The 20,781-nt window shown below is 37.8% G+C and overlaps 1 protein-coding gene across 1 annotated transcript in view; it reads left to right on the forward strand.

Annotated features, from left to right (window-relative positions):
- Window positions 1-6,557: 6,557 nt before the first annotated feature.
- LOC131687988 (high affinity cationic amino acid transporter 1-like) overlaps window positions 6,558-20,781 on the forward strand; it is a 400,280-nt gene continuing 386,056 nt past the window's right edge. Inside the window, exon 1 of the mRNA XM_058972105.1 lies at window positions 6,558-6,928. The gene's annotated coding sequence lies outside the window, so the exon portion shown is untranslated. The remainder of the gene's footprint in view (window positions 6,929-20,781) is intronic.

Raw genomic sequence — 20,781 nt, forward strand, 5'->3', positions numbered from 1 at the left:
ACGCACATTGCTAATACATAAGCAAAATTCGTTTTTTTCTGTTTCTTGCATTGCATGCAAGGAAGCTTCTTGCAATTTTCGCACATTACCAAAATGCTTGCAATTTTCGTTCGTATTTATTGCATTAATGTAAGCGAATCTTACCGGGTACGTTTTGGGTGCACTTATCTCCGAAACCCCATTCGCTCCCTTGCCAACTGACGCTCCAACGACCCTTGCGAGGGGCATTCTTTGGCTGTGCTTGGAAACTCTAGGAAAAGACCTAATCAAAACTCACCTGAACTTCCTCGTAAGGGGCCTAGGTTGTCCCAAACAAGGGAACAAAATAAAAATAATTCATCATCTGAAAGTGCTGCCACAAATCCGAAGATAATACCTCCTTGTTTCGGGAAATTGAGATACAACCAGGAGTTCCCAGCACTCCTCGCGGCACCCAAGTGCCCCCATTTTACAGTCAGAAACTCAACCTAAAACGGGATTCCTCAAATTCTCTGACATTGTGGACTGGATATTCACAGCTTTCAACATTACCGATCCTCTGAAAAGCTTGCTGGTTGCTATTCTACCAACAGTAAGAACATTTTTAAAACAGTTGATTGAACAATGGTCCCTCCTTGCAGCTAGGGATGTCCGATTTTTTTCAATTAATCGATTAGTAGCTAATCGATTATTTTTTACATCGCTATTAATCGTAATCGATTAAAACCAAGAAATAATCGATTAATCGAAGTAATCGATTAGTTTAAAAGTTTTACTGAGAGCAGTCCCAGAAATCAAAAACGTCCATCTCGAGCGTTAAAGTTGTGTAAAAGTTAGCATCTTATTTGAAAGTGAATGGAATATCACTGTCAGGTGCGCTAGTGAACTTGATTGAATTCGCAGCTGATCGCATAGAAATTAAAAAACAATAAGCTAGTAGCGATATGATGATATGGCAGCGCTACTGTTTTAACGGATGTTCATTCAATTGTTTACACAAATATTAAAAACTTATTTGTACGAACATGAATGTTTTCTGTAGCTAGGATTTTGTTATTGTTGAGTGATTGTGATTATGACGATCGTATTGAATTCGGTATATAGTAGAATTTCGGCGAATGGCTGACGCTAGCTTCACAATATTCTGCCCAGGTCTGTCTTTAGACTATTCGGGGGTCCTGGGCACTATTGAGCTAAGAAGCCCCTTTTATTGAATAGGTAAAAAAACTGTCGAGAATGAGTATGATCCAAAACTGATTCCCAGTATTAAGGAACCACTTCTATCTTATGCCATGTTGAGACACTCTTTCATGTTTGACCCAAATCAGTCAACCGCGTTGAACATATTTAACAAAATATGTGGTATTCAAAATATATGGAGAACAAAGACTATTCCAGATTTTCACAACCTGGTGTTGCTGATGTCCAAATATCGTCTAAAAATAAAGATAATCTGAGTGCATCTTAAAAAGATATTTGTCTTCCTGACTGATCTGACCGGTAGTGGCAAACAGCTAAACACACTATATGCGATGGTGGGAGTTCAAACTCGGGTGAGCCGCGTACAGTGTAGTTGACATACCAACTACGCTATAGTCTTCCCAGACGGTGTAATCTGAACATCCAACCACGTATTCCACGTCGTTTACAGATGGCCGAATGTTATATACTAATAACAGTACCCCTATTCAACAAACTGTTGTGCCGATGACAGCCATAATATTAGAAGAGGTCAATACTGTAGTTGTCGCGTAAAGTTTGTTTAAAATTACTTTTAAAACAAAACATAAAAATTACTCGAATCTATCAGTATGATCGGTATCATTCCCTTCAATGCCAGTAATGTAATACAGTCGGAATATAAGAGATGCTGAGTGTCCATAAAGGAGGTATTTAATTTAGCAAGGGAAGCTAAATTAAATACATTTTATTTCAGCACTACAAGAATATTTTGCTTGTGTGAAGCATACTTTCAATATTTATAAAAATATTTACGCTACCAAATGGCCAAGGTTCTTCAAATATCCTCAAAATGCACGCACATTTGTCATGACCTATTTAGTCAAATCTAGGGTAAACCTAGGGTAGATACGTGAAGACCCTTTCACAAGGGCTCTATTTAACTTCTTTTTGGGATTTCACGAACGTTTACCTTCATAACGGCTTTTTGTACGGCAGCGTTGTACAAAAATAACAGTAGTGGTACTGTACCAGTCTAAGACTGACCGGGCAGAGTGAAACATGCCAAATCCGTCCAAAAAGTGTCGAGTCTTCGTAAGACCTCAAGAAATTGCGTTTTGACGCTTCTAGGTGGATTTGTCCGTTGAAAGACCAAGATGCGATTGAGAAATGGATAGTTTGCCACATCCGCAGTTCGCTTGCCAAGCAAGGTTTTTTGTTGGTTGGCTAAGGTCCGGTTACGTTCAATCTTTGTATACGTGGTGTACCAAACGTTGCATTTTTATTAAAAATAAATTGAAACTTGTACTGATTTTAGTGAGACGTTTTTTTTTTTAATATAGTTTTTAGAATGATTTTATATTCATGCTAGGTGTGGGCCCCCAAAATCTCGGGGTCCCTGGCCTTGACCCAGTGTGCCCACGCGTGAATACGGTACTGCTTCTACCAAGTTTAATTTAAAGAACCCTTTACCAGAATTCATAGAACTGCTCATAGATATAGCGTCTGCTGGAAAACGCATATAGTGTATCTAAACCTCTCCTTCTCCTTAGACCGTTTACTGGCGATACTGTTTTAAGCCTTTCCTTGCTTGAACTCAAGACAACCTAAGAGTAATTATAGAGCGAGTCCGGCGCGAATGCCAACGTTCAATTCGTAATCCCGCGATGGATCTAATCTTTCCAACGGATTTGTTCAAATTATTCAAACATATGATCGTGAATGTAAAACGCAATTATAAAAACGTAAGTTTTTGGTGTTAAAAAACCCCCTAAAAGTTATAATTGGCAGCACAATATTGATATTTTACACGTTTTAAAAAAAAGTAATCGACGCTAACTAATCGATTATCCGATAATCGTTAAATGCGTTTATCGATTAATAATTAATCGATTAGTTTCCATAATAATCGATTAGTTCGATTAATCGATAACTAATCGGACATCCCTACTTGCAGCGATCGTATCCTTCGATGGCTAACTTATTAAACGAAATCATGGATCTGATCACCGTTTTACAGTGGAACTGCAGAAGTATTATCCCCAAAATTGATTCATTAAAACACTTGCTAGATTACACTAATTGTGATGCCTTTTCCCTATGTGAAACATGGCTTACTTCTAATATAAACCTCAACTTCCACGATTTTAACATTATCCGCTTGGATCGAGAAGACTCATATGGAGGGGTACTTTTGGGGATCAAAAAGTGCTACTCCTTCAACCGAATCAATCTCCCTTCGACGGCATTGAAGTTGTCGCTTGTCAAACAACAATCAAAGGCAAAGATCTTTACATTGCTTTTATTTACATTCCTCCTAGGGCCATGATGGGATATCGAAGACTCTCCAACGTGATTGAACACCTTCCCTCGCCCCGCCTGCTTCTTGGAGATTTTTACTCTCACGGTACAGAGTGGGGATGTCTGTACGACGATAATCGATCCTCGAAAATTCAAGACATTTGTGACAACTTCAATATGACAATTCTGAACACAGGGGAAATGACACGGATTCCTAGACCACCAGCGCAAGCAAGTGTACTGGACATATCTCTATGCTCGACATCACTACGGTTAGATTGCAAGTGGAAGGTAATATCTGATCCCCACGGTAGTAACCAACTACCGATTGTAATTGCAATTACCACTCGTTCAAGACCTTCGGAACCAATCAATGTTCCCTATGACCTCACACGAAACATTGATTGGAAGAGCTACGCTGCTGAGATATCCAGAACTATCGATTCAACACAGGTACTTCCCCCGGAGGAAGAGTATAAGTTTTTGTCCAACTCGATTCTCGATATCGCGATTCAAACTCAGACGAAACAAGTACCCGACGTGAACACGTGGTGGGACAAAGAGTGCTCAGACGAGTACGCGGAGAAGGCTGCCGCGTATAAAGCCTTCCGGAACGACTGGTTAGTCGCTAGCTATCGACTGTACGCGATATTAGAAAAGCGAATGAAAAATTTAATGAATGCCAAGAAACGCAGTTACTGGCGCCGATTTGTCGGCGGGTTAACAAGAGCAAAATCGATGAGCACTCTTTGGGGCACGGCCCGACGCGTATGCGAAACCGAAACAGTACTAACGAGAGCGTGGAACATTCAAACCGTTGGATATTCGATTTCGCCAAGAAAGTTTGTCCGGATTCCGCCCCGCCACAGAAAATCTACCATGCCGCGTCGCCTTACAATACCGCGAACGAAACACCGTTTTCGATGGTGGAGTTCTCACTTGCTCTCTTATCATTAACAATAAAACTCCAGGGCCAGACAGAATCAAATTCAACTTGGTGAAGAATCTACCAGACTCTGCCAAGAGACGCTTGTTGAATTTATTTAATAAGTTTCTTGAGGGTAACATTGTCCCACATGATTGGAGACAAATGAGTGTCATCGCCACCCAAAAACCAGGAAAACCAGACCGACCACAACTCGTATCGACCGATTGCAATGCTATCCTGTATCCGGAAGTTATTCGAGAAAATTATCTTGTTTCGCCTCGACAATTGGGTCGAAGCAAATGGCTTACTGTCAGATACACAATTTGGTTTCCGCAAAGGCAAAGGGACGAACGATTGCCTTGCGTTGTTCTCAACAGAAATTCAAATGGTAAAGGTTTCAGCAAGAAAAAATCACTCTTTTGCGATTTTTTTTAGAACTTTGGGTGAAGCGAATTGATCAAAACTTTTGTGTATTATAATGTATTATTTCAATAACATTCTGTAAATTTTTCGTGCAGGAATATCGTCATACGACTCGGCGACGAAGATTTTTGTAGAACATCTCTGGAACAAACACGATTTCCGTTTTCACTGCCATTTAAAAACTACTTAATTTCTTTCAAATTTTGCATACACATTCTACGTAAAAAATACCTAACCTCTACGTTGAGTTTTTGAGATAATTTTTCGATTAAGGGGTTTTTTACTCATAAAATGGCGGATATTTTGTTGGAAAATAACATTTTTTGTTTTAAATGAGTAAAAAACACCCTAATTAAAAAAATCTCGCAAAAACTCAACGTAGGGGTTAGGTATTTTACATAGAATGTACATGCAAAATTTGAAAGAAATTCATCTAGTAGTTTTTGAATGACAGGTAACACCGCAAATCGTGTTTTTTCGGAGGCGTTTTACAAAAAGCTTCATCACCGAGCTTGTCGATATTTTTGCACTAAAAATTACAGAATATTATTGAAATAATGCATTATAACACACAAAAGTATTGGTCAATTCGCTTCACCCAAAGTTCTAAAAAAATTCGCAAAAAAAGTGATTCTTTTTCTTGCTGAAACCCTTAACCCCCCCCCCCCCCCCCCAAATAAAAAGGGGGAACAAAATTAATTCTGTCAACCACAACTGAAAATGTACCACCAACACCTACGTTTCAATCCTAAATATCTCAGATATGTTTATCGCAAAGATTTAGTAAAAGAAATGTGGGAACCAAATAATAAAACTTCATCTTAATATTATGTTTGAACATAACCTAATAAAGAAAATTGTAAGTAAACATTGATAAATAGTCCCTGTCTCCCTCTCCTTCGCTTAGCGCCTGTTTTTGTGCGTCTACATAGTTGTCTTCTAATTACGGCTTTTGTATCACAGTGCACTACGTACTGGCGCAGTGCCACCGAGGAAAATGTGCTGTCGGTGGACTGTGAAGATAAGTGGGCTGTCTGGGAATCCAGAACATGAACGTTTTGAGTGGTTTGTATTAAATTGTAACTTGTGAAAATGCACGTAAATCGGCTGTAGTAAATTGTAAGGATCGAAAAAAACACTTGACTGTATACAATCAAAATAGCCACATGCGCAAATAGATATACCCGCGACTTATTGACAGAAACAGTGTCAGTCTTGATAGAAACAGGGGTGGAAATCATCGAAGGTTGGAAAATGGTGCATAGCTAATCTATTAATTCAATTTATAATAAAGCACCATTTTATGAGATATTGGAAAGGTAATTAAATAATGTGTACTCAAATTCACATACTCTTTTTCCAACCATTTCCGTGAAATTGTCGACAACTTATCAAACACTTACTGTTTTGTCTCGCTCACAGCACGTACAACCGCCAACGCCAGCCAACGACACATCCCATTGCCATCGACATCGCGTGCCTGCTGACTCCATAGGCCGACAACGATCAGTCACAATCAGATGATGATAGCCGGCTTCTGCTTTGGCTTCGGAAGATCGCACACACAGAGAACACCGATTCGTGACGTACAACAAGCGACTGGAAGTATACTAAACCTCACTACTATGCAGCCCGACCGAACGGGGTAGGTAAATACTACAGCCAGACAGGTGTCCGAGAGGGTATTAGTGCATTATTGTTTATCGGTAGATTCTCGCACTGCTCGTCAGCTGGCTCAGGTGTGCGGTGTCCGTTGAGGAATTATTGTCGAGAGAATTGGTTGTACGCGGGTGGGTTTCGTAGCCAACAGTATTGAGCCGTTTGTTTAGTTTTGATCTAGACTTGGTCTAGTACGGTTTGGTTGATATTCTGCTCGGTTCACCGGGCTGGTGGTCGGCACTTCGGGGCAATTGTTTTGCGGTGTTGTGTTCTTTTTTTTATAAATTGTGACTGTTGTGACCACTACGGTAGCCGAACTGGAAGCGTGCCGGTGGAGAGTGAATGTGACGGTGAATAAATTGTTGGTGAAGTAAAATAACCTGTTACCCACAGAATCCGATTTGATACGCAGTGCATTGTGAAGGACATATCTAATAGGGGCGCAGATAAATAAAAAAAGTGAGTTCTTGCAATTAATAGAAATTAATTTACATATAGTTATAAATAAGATATCGTGGATAATCTTGAAGGATGTTGGTTGAAGGTGCAGTAGTGTTTATTGGAATTACCATCATTTTTCGAATCAACGAGAATAATTGAGTTTTGTAGCTTGTAAGTTTCTGTTTTTTACTCTACTCCATACGTATTTATCATGGCTAATGAGAAGTTTTTTTATATCTTACCGGAAAAATATTTAACTTTAATTCCGGTAGGACTTATTAAAGTACGAATTCTTTGAAAATTGCATATCTACTTCTACATAATCTTACCTTAGGTTTATCTCATTATTGCCCAACTTGTTTTTTTTCGTGTGTTACACCAATTAACTTTCGGTCGGAAAAAATAGGAATTATCATTAAAAATATGTCTTTGCTCATAAATTTGTTGTTATAAATAGAAATAACTGTTCAACATTTTAAATTGATCGGTATATTGGTTCCTCAGATGTCGCGGTCGGTGCAGCATGGTAACGTTCCCACATATCGAGCGTTGTATGTCGCCTCCTAGTGTTCAAGTGGTAGAGGGACGGAATATTTCTAATTGTTCGAATTCTTAGAATATTTTACAAATTCATGGTCTTCGAAATATGAGTTTTCCTTGTCCAATGCATGCTGCACGCACGGCGATATTCCAAATTCTACAACTCCCATAAGTTTTCGAACTGCAATGTCGACTTTTACACACATCCTTTGGTATATATATGGAAGGTTTCACTCAAAGTTTGCCAACAAAATATTTTTTTCCAAAAATATTTGTTTGGTTTGCATTCAAAAATCTTGAGCGTTTTTTCAAAAAGACATATCTACAATGAGTGACTCTCTTTGTTTACTTTCTCTTCTGTTAATAATTCGGTAGCTTCAACATTTATCCCTTAACTCTTTGCATAATATGCTAGTCAAAACCACCGTCTTTCGATCTATGCTGTAAAATAGGTGAAAAGTGCTATAGTGACGCCGTAAAAATCGAAAGAGAAAGTAAACAGTCACTCATTGTAGATATGTCTTTTTGAAAAAAACCTGTTTTAATCTACCTAATGGTGTAATTGTGCCTTTCTCATTTATCCAATAGCAAGTTATATTCAATATCTTTGCGAAAATGTCTATTACATTCTTATTACACTTTGCACATATTTACAAGGGCACGAGTGCCACGAACCTGATGAGCAACATGTTGACGATGACGTCCTTGGAACAAAAAATATAATATTTAAGTGGATAAATCAGCATGAATTAAATGTTGTCTTCGTATAACGTATTTTGGAATGCAGTGAGAGGGGAAGGGGATTATACCTGTAAAAGAGGATGTGAGAGAGGCCTAGTTGGTGAAAATGGATTCAGTCATCACCGAATCCGATGTGACTTTAATTCTGGAATATGCCCGGTACCTTAGTTCGGTTTAAATTCCTATGTAACCGTAGTAACTCCGGAATCAAAAGTCAGATCTGAATGAAATTCAATAGCAGTCAGTGGGAGGAATTGAATCCAGGTGAGCTGCGTAAAAGCCAATCAATTTACCAACTACGCTATCTCCACCCCCCTAAGTGGTGGCCAATATGGCCAAAACTACTTTGATTGGTCTTTAGAGATCTAGGCCCACTAATCCAAGTAAGTTAAATCCGTTTCATTATGTATTGTATCATTTGGACATCTTCATGTTGCAAGTATATATAGGAATTTGCTATGTGGCTGCAGTCTTCAGCCCATAATTCCGGAACCGGCAGTAGGATCAACAAAAAATACAATAGCAGCTTGTGGGAGCGTTAGAATCGTTCATTTGAAACTAAGTTTGTGCAAATCGGTACAGCCATATCTGAGAAAATTGAGCGGCTTTATTTGATACACTCATGCACCCACAGACATTTTGCGGTCTCGACGATTTGAATCGAATATGACACTTGGCCCTCTGGGACTCAAATGGCAGGTCGATTTTTGAAGTGATTCCCTAATATGTATATAAGAAAGCCAAAAATCATTTATATTTCCAAACCAAACTAATTTCATATCTGTATTGCAGAGTAGATTTGTTTCGTAATGACGTATTTGATAGGTCGATTGATTTGAGGTATCAACTAATGAAAGTAGTACTGTTCGTGAAATCTTTGCTCAGGTTGCAGCTTCGCCAAACGGTTGACTGCTCATCATTTTAGTTTAGCCGTGTAAATATTTTTTCAAGAACATGGTAAGCATGTTTGGTTATATTCAAGATGATACTGTCTGAATAGTACTTCTAACATTGATAGTATTAATTCAGCAAAAATTATTAGCTGACAATTAACTAACATATATATTTTCGAAATATGAATTTTTTCATATTTGGACGAATCTGAAAGCTGACAAGTCCATACAAGTAATAAATAATGTTATAACTAGTGTATTAGGAAACGATTGAAGAGTTAAAATAACTCATTTGCTCCTTTTATAAACTGGCTGTCTAGAAAAGGACGAAAGCAAACAGACCAAAATCGAATATGATTTTTAATTATTCGAGTTGTTTGAAACACCCAAAGAACATCAATTTGAAAGAACAATGTGAACAATGGACTAGTTCGCTATGGACGTATGGAGATCTATTTTGCCGAGAGTACAGTCGCAATGAGACGAGATGGTATTTATGGAACATTGTTGTCATGTTGTTGTACCATTACATTGTACGATTGATAGATTATAGTGAAGACCCGCTTTTATCAGCCCACGATTTTGTCAGCCTCATATGAAAATTGATAGTTGGTAGTTTGATGAGCTCTAGCAGACGAACCAAGTCGAATTCGAGTAAATTTTTTCTTGAGCATATTTTTCTTATCTTAGAGATCCTTATGAAAAAATCCACATTTTAATTTTATTTTAATTTTTACGCTGTCTGATCCTATTAAGCGAAATTTATACTAAATAATCGGAAAGGGTTATGAAGCTATATCTAGGGACTAAAGAAGAATATTTTAAAAGCTTCGGTTTGTTAAAAAGAATGAAAAATATATGTCCCGATTTTGTCAATATTTCCGTTGTAACAGCGTAAAACTCACCAAAGGGCTGTTAAAAACGGATCTTCACTGTATTAGAATTGTCTAAAGTTGATGCAAGTTATTATGAAAATTCTGCTAGTTAACTTGAGTGCTTTTGCTATAGAATTTTCGAAGTTAAAGGCTGATGAAGTACTATCTCTGATAGTCGACGCTAAGCTAACAAGGCATCAATACTTATTAATTTGCGCATAAGAAAGGCGTCTGGAGTACTAGGGCTCTAAATTTGCATAACTTTCCCTACCCAGTAATCTCTAGCTAATTAAATGTCGTTAAAATGTAAAAAAGTGTTATACCTACATAGAAAATACAGCTAAGAAATCAACCGAATTGAGGCTAGCCTAAACACACAATTTATAAAATCGTCGATTAAAACCAACAAACGATACCGAGTTGATAGCTGAAAGTTATAGTAAGAATAGTAAGAATGTCGAAAGATTCTCTCATCTAATATAAAATTTGCAGTAAAAAAAGTTACAGTTCACTAAAGTACGGTGAAATCTAATCCGCAAGAACCGAATTGACGATAATGAAATCGGATAGTTTATTTATGTTCTCATTCGTATTCATTACCAACTATTGGCAAAACTTATATCATAAAATGTGTGATAAAATCAATTTATCACTATAAGATGAATTGATCTGATCTTTTCGATATCAAATTTGAACTGAGCGACTCCAAATAATATATAATATATGTCTATGGGACGAAATTCTCTAAAAATGTATATGGCGGATGAAGGGAATGTAGGTCAAAGGGGAGGGAGGGGGGTGGGGTAGTTGATGTAGAAAGAGATGGTGTGAGGGGAAGCTGAGAGGGGGCTGACGGAGTATGCAACACCCAACCGCATATTATACCAACCATTTGAGATTTGGTTTATGAAAATCGGTTCGGTCATCACCGACTAATCGATTTGACTAATTCTGGAATACGTCCAGAACCCGAAAATTTCGGAACTGCTGATAGTGGACATTATATTCAAAGAAACTTTGATTGGCCCTCAGTGATCTAGTCTTGTAAATAGAAATGATGTTATCTAGACTTGCAAATAGAAATGGATTTTTAACCTTTGAAGTATTACGATTGTATCGGTTTATATGGGAAATTCCTATGTGGTCGCAATAAACAACCTGTAACTCCGGAACCAAATGTCAAATACGAATGAAATTCAATAACAGTTCATGGGAGTATCGTATCTTTCATTTGAAACCAAGTTTATAAAAATCGGTCAAGAGAAAAAGGTGTGAGATTAACTTACGAACTTGAAAAGTACCTGGTGGCATCAAGAACATAGGCGGCCAATGTGGTCAAAGCTGCTTAGAATGATCATTAGTGAGCTAGACCCGCGAATCCGAGTTATTTTGCACCCTTTTTGATATGTATTACACCATTTGGACACCATGGTGTTACCATTTTATATGGGAATTTGCTGGGTGACCGCACTCTTCAGCCCGTAACTCCGGAACCGGAAGTCCGATCGACAAAAAATTCAATAGCAGCTTATGGGAGCGTTATACCTTTCATTTGAAATCAAGCGATTCGGTTCAGCCATCTCTGAGAAAAGTGAGTGAGTTTTGAAAACACATACACACAAATACACACATACAGACATTTGTCAATTTAGACGAACTGAGTCGAATGGTATATGAGACTCGGCCCTCTGGGCCTCGGTTAAAAAGACGGTTTTCAGAGTAATTGCATATCCTTTCTTTATGAGAAAGGCAAAACGCTCAAGAGATATTCAACACGTATTTTTTGTTTCAATTAAGTAGGTAGAATTTTCAAGAATTTTTGTCTTGAATTCGTAAACAGCTTGTTTTTTCGAACTTCTGTAATAACTAAAGAGCTATAAAAATTATCGAAGGCATTACATATGCGCTTTTTCCTTAGCTTTTAGGTGAAGTATATTCGAACATTTTATTGCAATTAACCTTCTGGTCGCTTTTATTTGGGCTAAAAAATCTCTTTATACCAATCTTTAACCTTATGTGTGATGTTGTGAATCGAACCCGTTTGAGCTGCGTACAATATAATCGATTTACGAACTACACTCAGATCTTTTTTACGCGTTTTTTGCGCGGTATCTTTTTACCCGTTTTTACGCTGTTTTTTTACTTTACGCATTTTTCGCTGTCGCGAATTTTTGAATTTTCGCGCTTTTTATTTACGAAAATTTTTGAATTTACGCGGTTTCATTTACCGCTGTTTGCATTAACGCGGTCTTTAATTCACGCGGTCTTCATTTATGATTCGTATTCCGCCAGCCCTGACTGATTGGGACTGACGTCCCGGTTTGCACAGAAGTTCATATTTTACTAACTCATCATCACAGGTCAATTGTAGAAATAGACAATAAATACTTCTGTTCTAGCAATCTACCGTTATTTGTCTTGTTTCACGGAATCGTACGCGTTGTTGGAATATACACGTAGATGATCAGTCCTCTTGTTGATAAAAAACGGATCGTTACTTAACCCTCAAAAGGCACGCGGGTCTTCCAGGCCCGGATGCTATCGATTTGTTAGTAACAAAGCTTTATGCATGCAGTAAGAGCTTGATCATGGGAATTCCATTAACTGACGCTAAAATTCACTGAAAAAGTAAGATATTGTAGAAATATCACATATCGTGTGCTTAAGGTGGAGATATGTGGAATCCACGTTGCTAGGCACCGACTCGCTTGTTTACATTAGGAAAAACTGAAATCTGAAGTTAAAATTCAAACGCACAAATGAGAGTTTCCGAACATTTTCCTTTGGTCATTTGCACATTGGCAGAAAATTTGAAGTTTTGTTAGTAAAAGAGTAAAGTTTCGCGAGTGTTTTTGCAGTGGTGTGAGAAAAAAGTGCATTTGAAAAAGTGCAATGAAAACGAGAAGAAGAGTGTTTCGAAAAGAAACCCCAAGTGAAGAGGAGTGATATTTTCGCACAAAATAGGAGCTATAGATGGCATTCCGTCAAAAACTCGTATTGATTGTATAGGAAAATATTCTAGATTCCTTAAGTAGCAGCTTCGTGGTACACCAGTAAGGTTAGTGTGTTGAAAAACGTATTTTTATATTTGCTCATGTCAGATAAATGGTTAGGTAGGGGAGAGGTGTGTGCGTGGCGTAGGAGCTATGTTGTGGCTCGCATGTATAATGTCCTTAATGGATTCGTATAAACTTTTTCCATGCACAAACAGGCAAGGGGGCCTAGCAGGCCCGCTAGGTATTCCGACATCAACTGTGCATATTATTGATGCAAATAATATTCCTGGCAGGTATGTTTGCATCCAAAAATCAGTTTTAATGAATTCATTTCATATTTTACAAATATTTCCTTAAGCGTTAAGTTAAAACACATTTACCATTTATTTGTGTCATGTAATTTTTCTCACGTAAGCGCTTTCCAATGTACCCAGAAAACTGCACGCATACTAGACCGGCAATTTTTTTGAACTTTTTTCGGAACACTGCTAAATCAAGTGTTAATTAGCTCTACAAACCATATTCCACTTATGAGGTTCTCCTATAGCTCTAGTTCACTCACAAGAGCTTTGAAGTTTCTATGGTGAAATATATCGAAAATCGGAAACAAGAAATCAAAATTCAATAAAAATTCCTACAGTTACTCTGCATACCTCAAAACTTCAGGTGGTGTAGCTTTTTTAATAACGAAGAACTTTGTTGAAAGTTGCATAATGATTGGAGTTTGCCGGACAAAGTTATTTAACTTTGAAGATTAGAAATTTTTTGAAAATATCCTAAGCAAGTGCGAGAAAGAGAGGCAGCATTTAACATTATATTACAATATCTTTTACCACAAAGTCGGGTTAATTTGCAGTCTTCTGCAATGTCAATTCTTTCATCTTCAGCTATACATCTGAGGACTTTAGGCTATATAAGATGATAGTGACATTTTTACTGAATTCATTGTTTCCATAGCCGATATTTCATATATTTTGCATACAAATTTAAAAATTAAAGGGTTGTGTACAGGACACGACCACGGTGACATTAAAAATGCAGCTTTTTTCAAGAGCGTGCAAATGAATTTTATCTATCACACATATCGACTCACGTTCTTGTTCACTCGCCTGTTTTCATATGTTACAATTTGCTATATACCCTCCCCATCAAAACATAATTTATTGAAGGTCTTTCAACGGTAATCTATTAATTAATCAAGTATCTCACTAGGTGATTGGCCTTATTTAGCTGATCCATCTAATAAAAATAGGCTGGTCTGTCCAGAAAATATATTCAAAAGAAAAGTTCCATATTGAGAGCTGTGATGAGGAAGCCCACGCCCGCCAACGGAAATATACAGATTCTCCATGAAATATGAAATTTCATTTTCCATTTAAATTTTCTATAATGTACTAATGAACTTAAGTAAACAATCTTAAGTTTATGTATTTCTTGATCGATTAGTGGTGGAAAAAATGAAATTATTTGATAAATTACATTGTTATGCAACGTTCGCACTACCAGTTAAAACGGGTTTTTATGCTATCTTGGTGACATTTTTCTTGCTAATTATTAAAACGTGTTATAACTCTGTAGTGTAAACATTGTATTATTAAACCAATTGTGCAGCGTTTTATGTTATATAGGTGTTTTATGTGGTAATAGGACTGACATAATTATATCTTCAGTACAGCGGTTTGTTTCATAATTTAAAACAGATTTATTTTAAAATTTAAATTAGTATTCCCAACCGTTCTATTTGTTGTATACTTTAAAACGCCATTAGAACTGTGTTTTGAATACATAGGGTAGGACAGATATTCTGACTGGATAAACTGGGAAAACAATTTTAAGTCCAGTAACGCTTAAGACATGGCTTGAATTTGAATCGAAAAAGAACACCCGCTTAAACTGCTGCTGGGACGGTAAGTTCTGTTTTAAAATTTTCCGTTGTGTGCAGTACGAAACAAAAGTGTTTGAAATTAGAAAACAAAAAGTTCTGCTGGGAATGTGATTGTTTCCGATGCAATTACACTCAGATTTTTTACGCAGGGGATACAGGCCGTGTAAATGAAAACCGCGTAAATTTAAAAAAAAACGCGTTAATGAAAACCGCGTAAATTTCAAACTCCGTGTAAAAAACCCTGAGTGTACTCTCCTATATAAAATACTACGCTGCTGAACAGTGCAATAACTACAGTAGCACGTTGTCAGATGCCTTACTGATAAACTGCTGAACAGTGCAATAACTACAGTAGCACGTTGTCAGATGCCTTACTGATAATAAATATATAACCGAAATATGAAACATGAAATCCAATAGGCTCTTTACCCTACGCAGCTACAAAGCGCCGTAAACATGGATTAACAAGTTACAACGCACACGCATGCATAAAAATAAATATATTTTTTTCAAACGCAGCACTCTTAAGCAGCACACACCGTATTGAATTAAAACCAAACCACCCCGCCCACCCACTTTGCAAATCATTCTGTGACACCGTACTGGTACCCGAAAAATCCGCACACGGCCACCGCTGCCGAAAATGCATAGCGTCTACCACTTATTGTAGTGTCCAGGCGCTGCAACCATGATCTTACCCGTTCGACATAAGAACAAAAACTGATTCAAACGGGTACGCGTCACCTCTATTTATAAACTAACCGTATATGGTTTAGTCACTTGGGTGCGAGTGTGTGCAAATGTCAACGTTACCGAAAATCGATAGCGCTTATTGCATCGTCCGGAGAAGACGTTGCTCGTATGGGATAAGAGCAACAACTGATTTAAACGGACATGCGTTGCTTCTATTTATGACTTTTCGTGTTTCATTGAGCAACTAAGCTGCCCTCTTTTGACGGCTGTGTCTGAGAAATCTGCCTCACGATGGTATTTTTCCCGTTTTTCGTGAACTTTTTAATTTTACCAATTTCCAAAAGTCTACTTTTATTGGGGAGATATTAAATTATTACCAATATTTAAGTTAGGTGTTTCTGAATCGGTTGGTGTATGAATGATTAAAATCCATCTAGTAATATCGGAGTTATAAGCGTGCAAACCTTACATAGTTTCGTTACATGGGAGATAGTTTAGATTTTAGAATGACACCTAGCCCCAGATAGTGGAGTAAGACATTTTTAATGTCAAAACTTTTGTGAGTAAACTAGCATCCGAACAAGTTTGTATTTGGAATGGAGCGTCTGCATCAAATTACCATTCGATTGAGTGGTGTTCCGAAAAAAATCAATTTTTGTGCCAGTCTGACGCATATTCATGAAAATATATCATGGTAACAAATGTGTGGTTCAAATAGAACCTCACGATTTTTCGTCAATGAAATATCTATCAGAAGAATTTTCTTGTGAAAAATCTCATTCAAGAACAGAGTTGCCATCTGTATAGCAAAATAATAGTTTTTGCAATATTGTTTTATTACAAAGCGTCAAAGCAAGCTGTGGAATCATAGTTTGGGTAATATAATGTCAATATACTAGCATACGAAGCTGTCATCTCAGCATATTCAGATTTGACAAAGTTACATTACATTACCAAATGGAGCGAACAAACGTTTTCCCAGGACAAAGTTCTCCATTTTTAGCCAGCGATAAAACAAGATAGGGTGATGAGCCTATTTTGGCATCATTAGGGAGAGGGTCGCACTATTTTTTGAACAACTTTAAAAGAAGCCATATTACCTATAACATATTCGTTCTTGAAAGCCTATGGTTTTTTAAGGTAACCAGGTGGCATACCATAGTGACTGCAATTTCATTTCCAATCTTTGAACGAGCATCATACTGGGAATATTATTTTTGTTTATATTGTCTTTTACTCAATTGACAGTTCACAGTCCGTAGATCATACGAAAAATGTTACATGGAATACAGTTTAAATAGGGCTACCATATCAGGAGAGTGAAGCCCAGGACAATCTAAGTAGGACCCCCGCCCCTCCGTTACGTCTCGCTCGACCGTGTTTGGCGATACTTTGCTAGAATGTGTTTTGTGATCATTGAAGTAAAGTAGAAACATCAACGGTCCCAACTAGCCTCTCAGAGCCATTTCTGACATAAAAATTAATGAAGTAAATATGTGAGCTAGGATCACAACAAGTGCTAAAACTGCCATTATGTGGGTGGGTTCGAGCGCGAAGTTCCATAGTACCTGTTATATAGAATGTTTGACATGACAGGTTAGTCTCTGCAGTGATTCCACAATCGCCAGCTCGAGACAGCGCTCAGTTAAGTTATTGCATGGTAGTTATTGTTGTCTCAGTTATTATGCACTGGAAACATGTCCGAGAATTTCCAGCAAGATAGAAAGATTCCTCATGCAAGAGATGTTCGAAAGATTTCGTGATTCGAGTAGTTTTTGGTTTTGTCACACGTACTCCTGTTGAGAGATAGTTTACATCGGAGTTTACGTTGAAATTATGGTTGCGGTTGGCCGTAACAACGACCTGGACAAGAGTCGATCAGGAGACCTTATGAAAAAAGTTAGGCTTGGATGTTAAAAACCAGGACAATTCAAGCATTGGACGTATGGTCACCCTAGTTTAAAGTACTAACTTAAAATAAAGCGAAAATGTTTTTGAATTTTTTTAATGGGTCATACTGTACTCACGATAATATTCGCAATATGACGAACATTGGGAAGTTTCCTAAATGTCCCGAGGCATTGTCGATAATGTGAAAGCTATTTTTCTGCGGTTTTGGACTTCTGTGTCTGACTTTACTCTTATTCACATTCTCAGCAGTAATCGTTTGTAATTATTGAATCAAACACATGTAATTTGTAGCATCGTTAAAACCAACAACTACTGCGTTTCGGGACTAGACTGCTGTCTGAAGTGACTTTCTTCTTTTACGCACTCGGTAGGTAGCTTAACGACGTAATATAAGTTAGCGCGACCAATCTATAACTGCAGGGTGAGTGGAAATACCAAGTAATTAGGTTCGACGTCACCGACCGAAAGTGAAAGATTGCCACAAAATTAGCACAACCGCAGGTAAACGGATCTAATGGGGTTCAGCAACGAATTGCGATTAGCGAAAATCGCACTTTTTGGTAATGGATTAACCCATCACTACCGTATTGTGAAAAACCATGAGTGTCATTCGTTCTATCGATATGATACTGCTACCACAGTAGAGCACATAAAAATCAACGTTTGGAGTTCGAAATGAATATGTGCCTTTATTCGCTAATCGACGCCGATCTGATAAGCTGCATTAGTAGTCAAGTGATACCCAGACGTGTTAATCCAGGACAGGCTTAAGTTAACATATAGATTGTCGTTGGGAACCAGCTCACTCAGACGGGTTCGAGTTAGCATTAAGTATACACTGTCTATGTTCGATTCAAGTACTTCACAAAACAACTTCAACATTTGAATAGTAGTATGGTATCCTGCTCTTGAATCAGTATTCATATAATGAATAAAATATTATCTAAACACTTCAATCGCCGGGTGTAGCGTGCAGACTGTAGATAAGTAGTAATTATTTTAGCACATTGTTGCAATTTGAGTACCAACTAATTGTGTCCATACACCGTTTGGTTTAATTTAGTCGAACATTGCCTTGTTGTCGGATACTCACCGGCTTCCTCGTGCAAGTATAAATGATAATACCTATTATCTTGCCCCTAAATGAAGTCATTTAAAACAATCTAGCCCGGCTTGATAAGAATGTATTCACGCGGAAATTCTACGGCAGCAACTCTTATTTCTCAATATAAAATATACTCATTTCGAAAATCTCAATTGAATTTTTAAATATACTAAACCATATACTATATCTAGTTGATATGGCGATTCGCACAATCGGGATCGGTACTACGACGATATGGCAAGATAAGGCAGCCCCATTGTTCGACAAACAATATCTCAGAAGCCGATAGACAGAGATTAAACGGAGGGTCATCATCGTCCGCCAGAAAGGTGGCAACTGAAAAGATAAAATTGTCCCACAGCGACTCGCCGGGGGGAACCAACGTTGAATCACGACGGGAACTAAGAATGATGAAGCATGCTGGATATTTCTCTCTGCAAAGGAAAAAAAATTATTTGAATGTTCGTTTTTGGAAAAATACAGGGAATTTGGGTTTAGGGATATTTTTTAATTACAGAGGATTTAACCCTAAAGGTTATTCGCTTTTCGTGGACAGAAAAATTTCTTACCATATGTGCGAAAATTGGGAACTGCGCCCACGTGGGCTGTATACAAAGCAATCGATTTACCAACTACGCTGTGCACGTCCACAATTTTTTGGTTATTTTACACTCAAAATCTTCTATTGACATTGAAAATGTCTTACTCCACTATCTGGGGTTAGGTGTCAATTTATGTAATGTTTGAATCCTAATTCCGATATTACTAGATTGATTGTAGTCAATTATGTCAGCCGATATCTGTACGATAATGGTAGTCTATTGAATTCTGTTTTCTGTTTCAATTATTCAATGCTCGCATGTTAAACGAGCAACATCATGCATGGCTATAGCGTGTGGATTTGGCAATAAGCGATAGACATCATGGACTTTCGACAGCGCTGGCATTAATCGCGCACAATTAAACCGTGTACGATGTGTACGTGTACGGTAATTTATTTTTATGCTTGTGTGTGCGTTGGGTTGACGAAGTTTTCGGCGGTTTGTAAGTACGTGGGGTAATGAGCCTATTGGTAATACACGTTTCATATTTCTGATATATGTGATGCGTTTTTTAACACTAAATCATCTGACAACATGCTGCTGTAGGTATTTCTAAAGCACAGGGGGACTGGCGCGACCTACAGGAATGCGGGGTTAGTTAGAGATTCTACTGGGTGAGGAGATTAAGTTATCTTATAGCAGCTCAAGTTTTGATTTGTTTTCAAAAAGTTGCGAAGATAGTTATTCTTGGTAGTCAACCCAAAAGTTATGCCGGTTGACAAAGAGAAAGCCTTGATTGGTTTTATCACAGATTTCGTTTCGAACTTTATAACTTAATACTGGCAAAGAACGGCAATTTCTTTGTTGCTTCATTTCACGTTTAGAATTTCGAGTCGAGTAACGATCTAAGAACATGTTCGGGAGTGGTTCAGTTTCGTGGAAAAAAACTGAATATTTCCTTTGGCTTCTTCATCGCAGTCGTCAAATATGGAGCTACTCGTTTTCAATATATTGTGTGTACAGTGTACATTCCAGCCTATTTTTGCTAGATGGATCCGCTAAATAAGACCAAATCAGCTAATGAGATAATTGATTCATTGAAATAATCGTTTAGTAATATATGGATGGTGCATTTTTGCTCCATAATCCCACTCAGAGCCAGCATAGAAAAATTAAGTTTGCAACTGAAGCTGAATTACCGAAAATAATTGAATGAATGCGCTGCACGAATGAAGAGTGAGCCAAATGACCAAAACATTCCCTTCAACGTGATGGGCATGAATTGAATTTCGTTCCCATGTCAATCTCACCCGGGAATGTCAATATTTTTGAGCTTTGCGCCTCCTAATGACAGCATATGGACTGGAAACTGGAAAAGAAACAGGCGCTACCCAGGGTCAAAATTTATAACTATTTGGTCCTCAACAAGTTTGCCTAAAAACTGATGGTGCATGGTTTGGATATATCATCTAACCGGCAGCAAGTTGGCGTCACTTTTCATCGTGCTATCTAATAGGAATTGAGAACAGTTTGAAGCAGCATCCGATGTTGTTCCAAATGTATACGATTCGAGACAACATGTCTTGAATCCTCCATCGAGTCTAGTTTGCATACCGTACATAATTAGACCCATTGCTTTCCGTTCGCCAACTCCCTCATAATGTAGCGAATTATTCTGCTGTCAAATAAT

Source organism: Topomyia yanbarensis, chromosome 3 (genome assembly GCF_030247195.1).
Source record: "Topomyia yanbarensis strain Yona2022 chromosome 3, ASM3024719v1, whole genome shotgun sequence".
Lineage (NCBI taxonomy): Eukaryota > Metazoa > Arthropoda > Insecta > Diptera > Culicidae > Topomyia > Topomyia yanbarensis.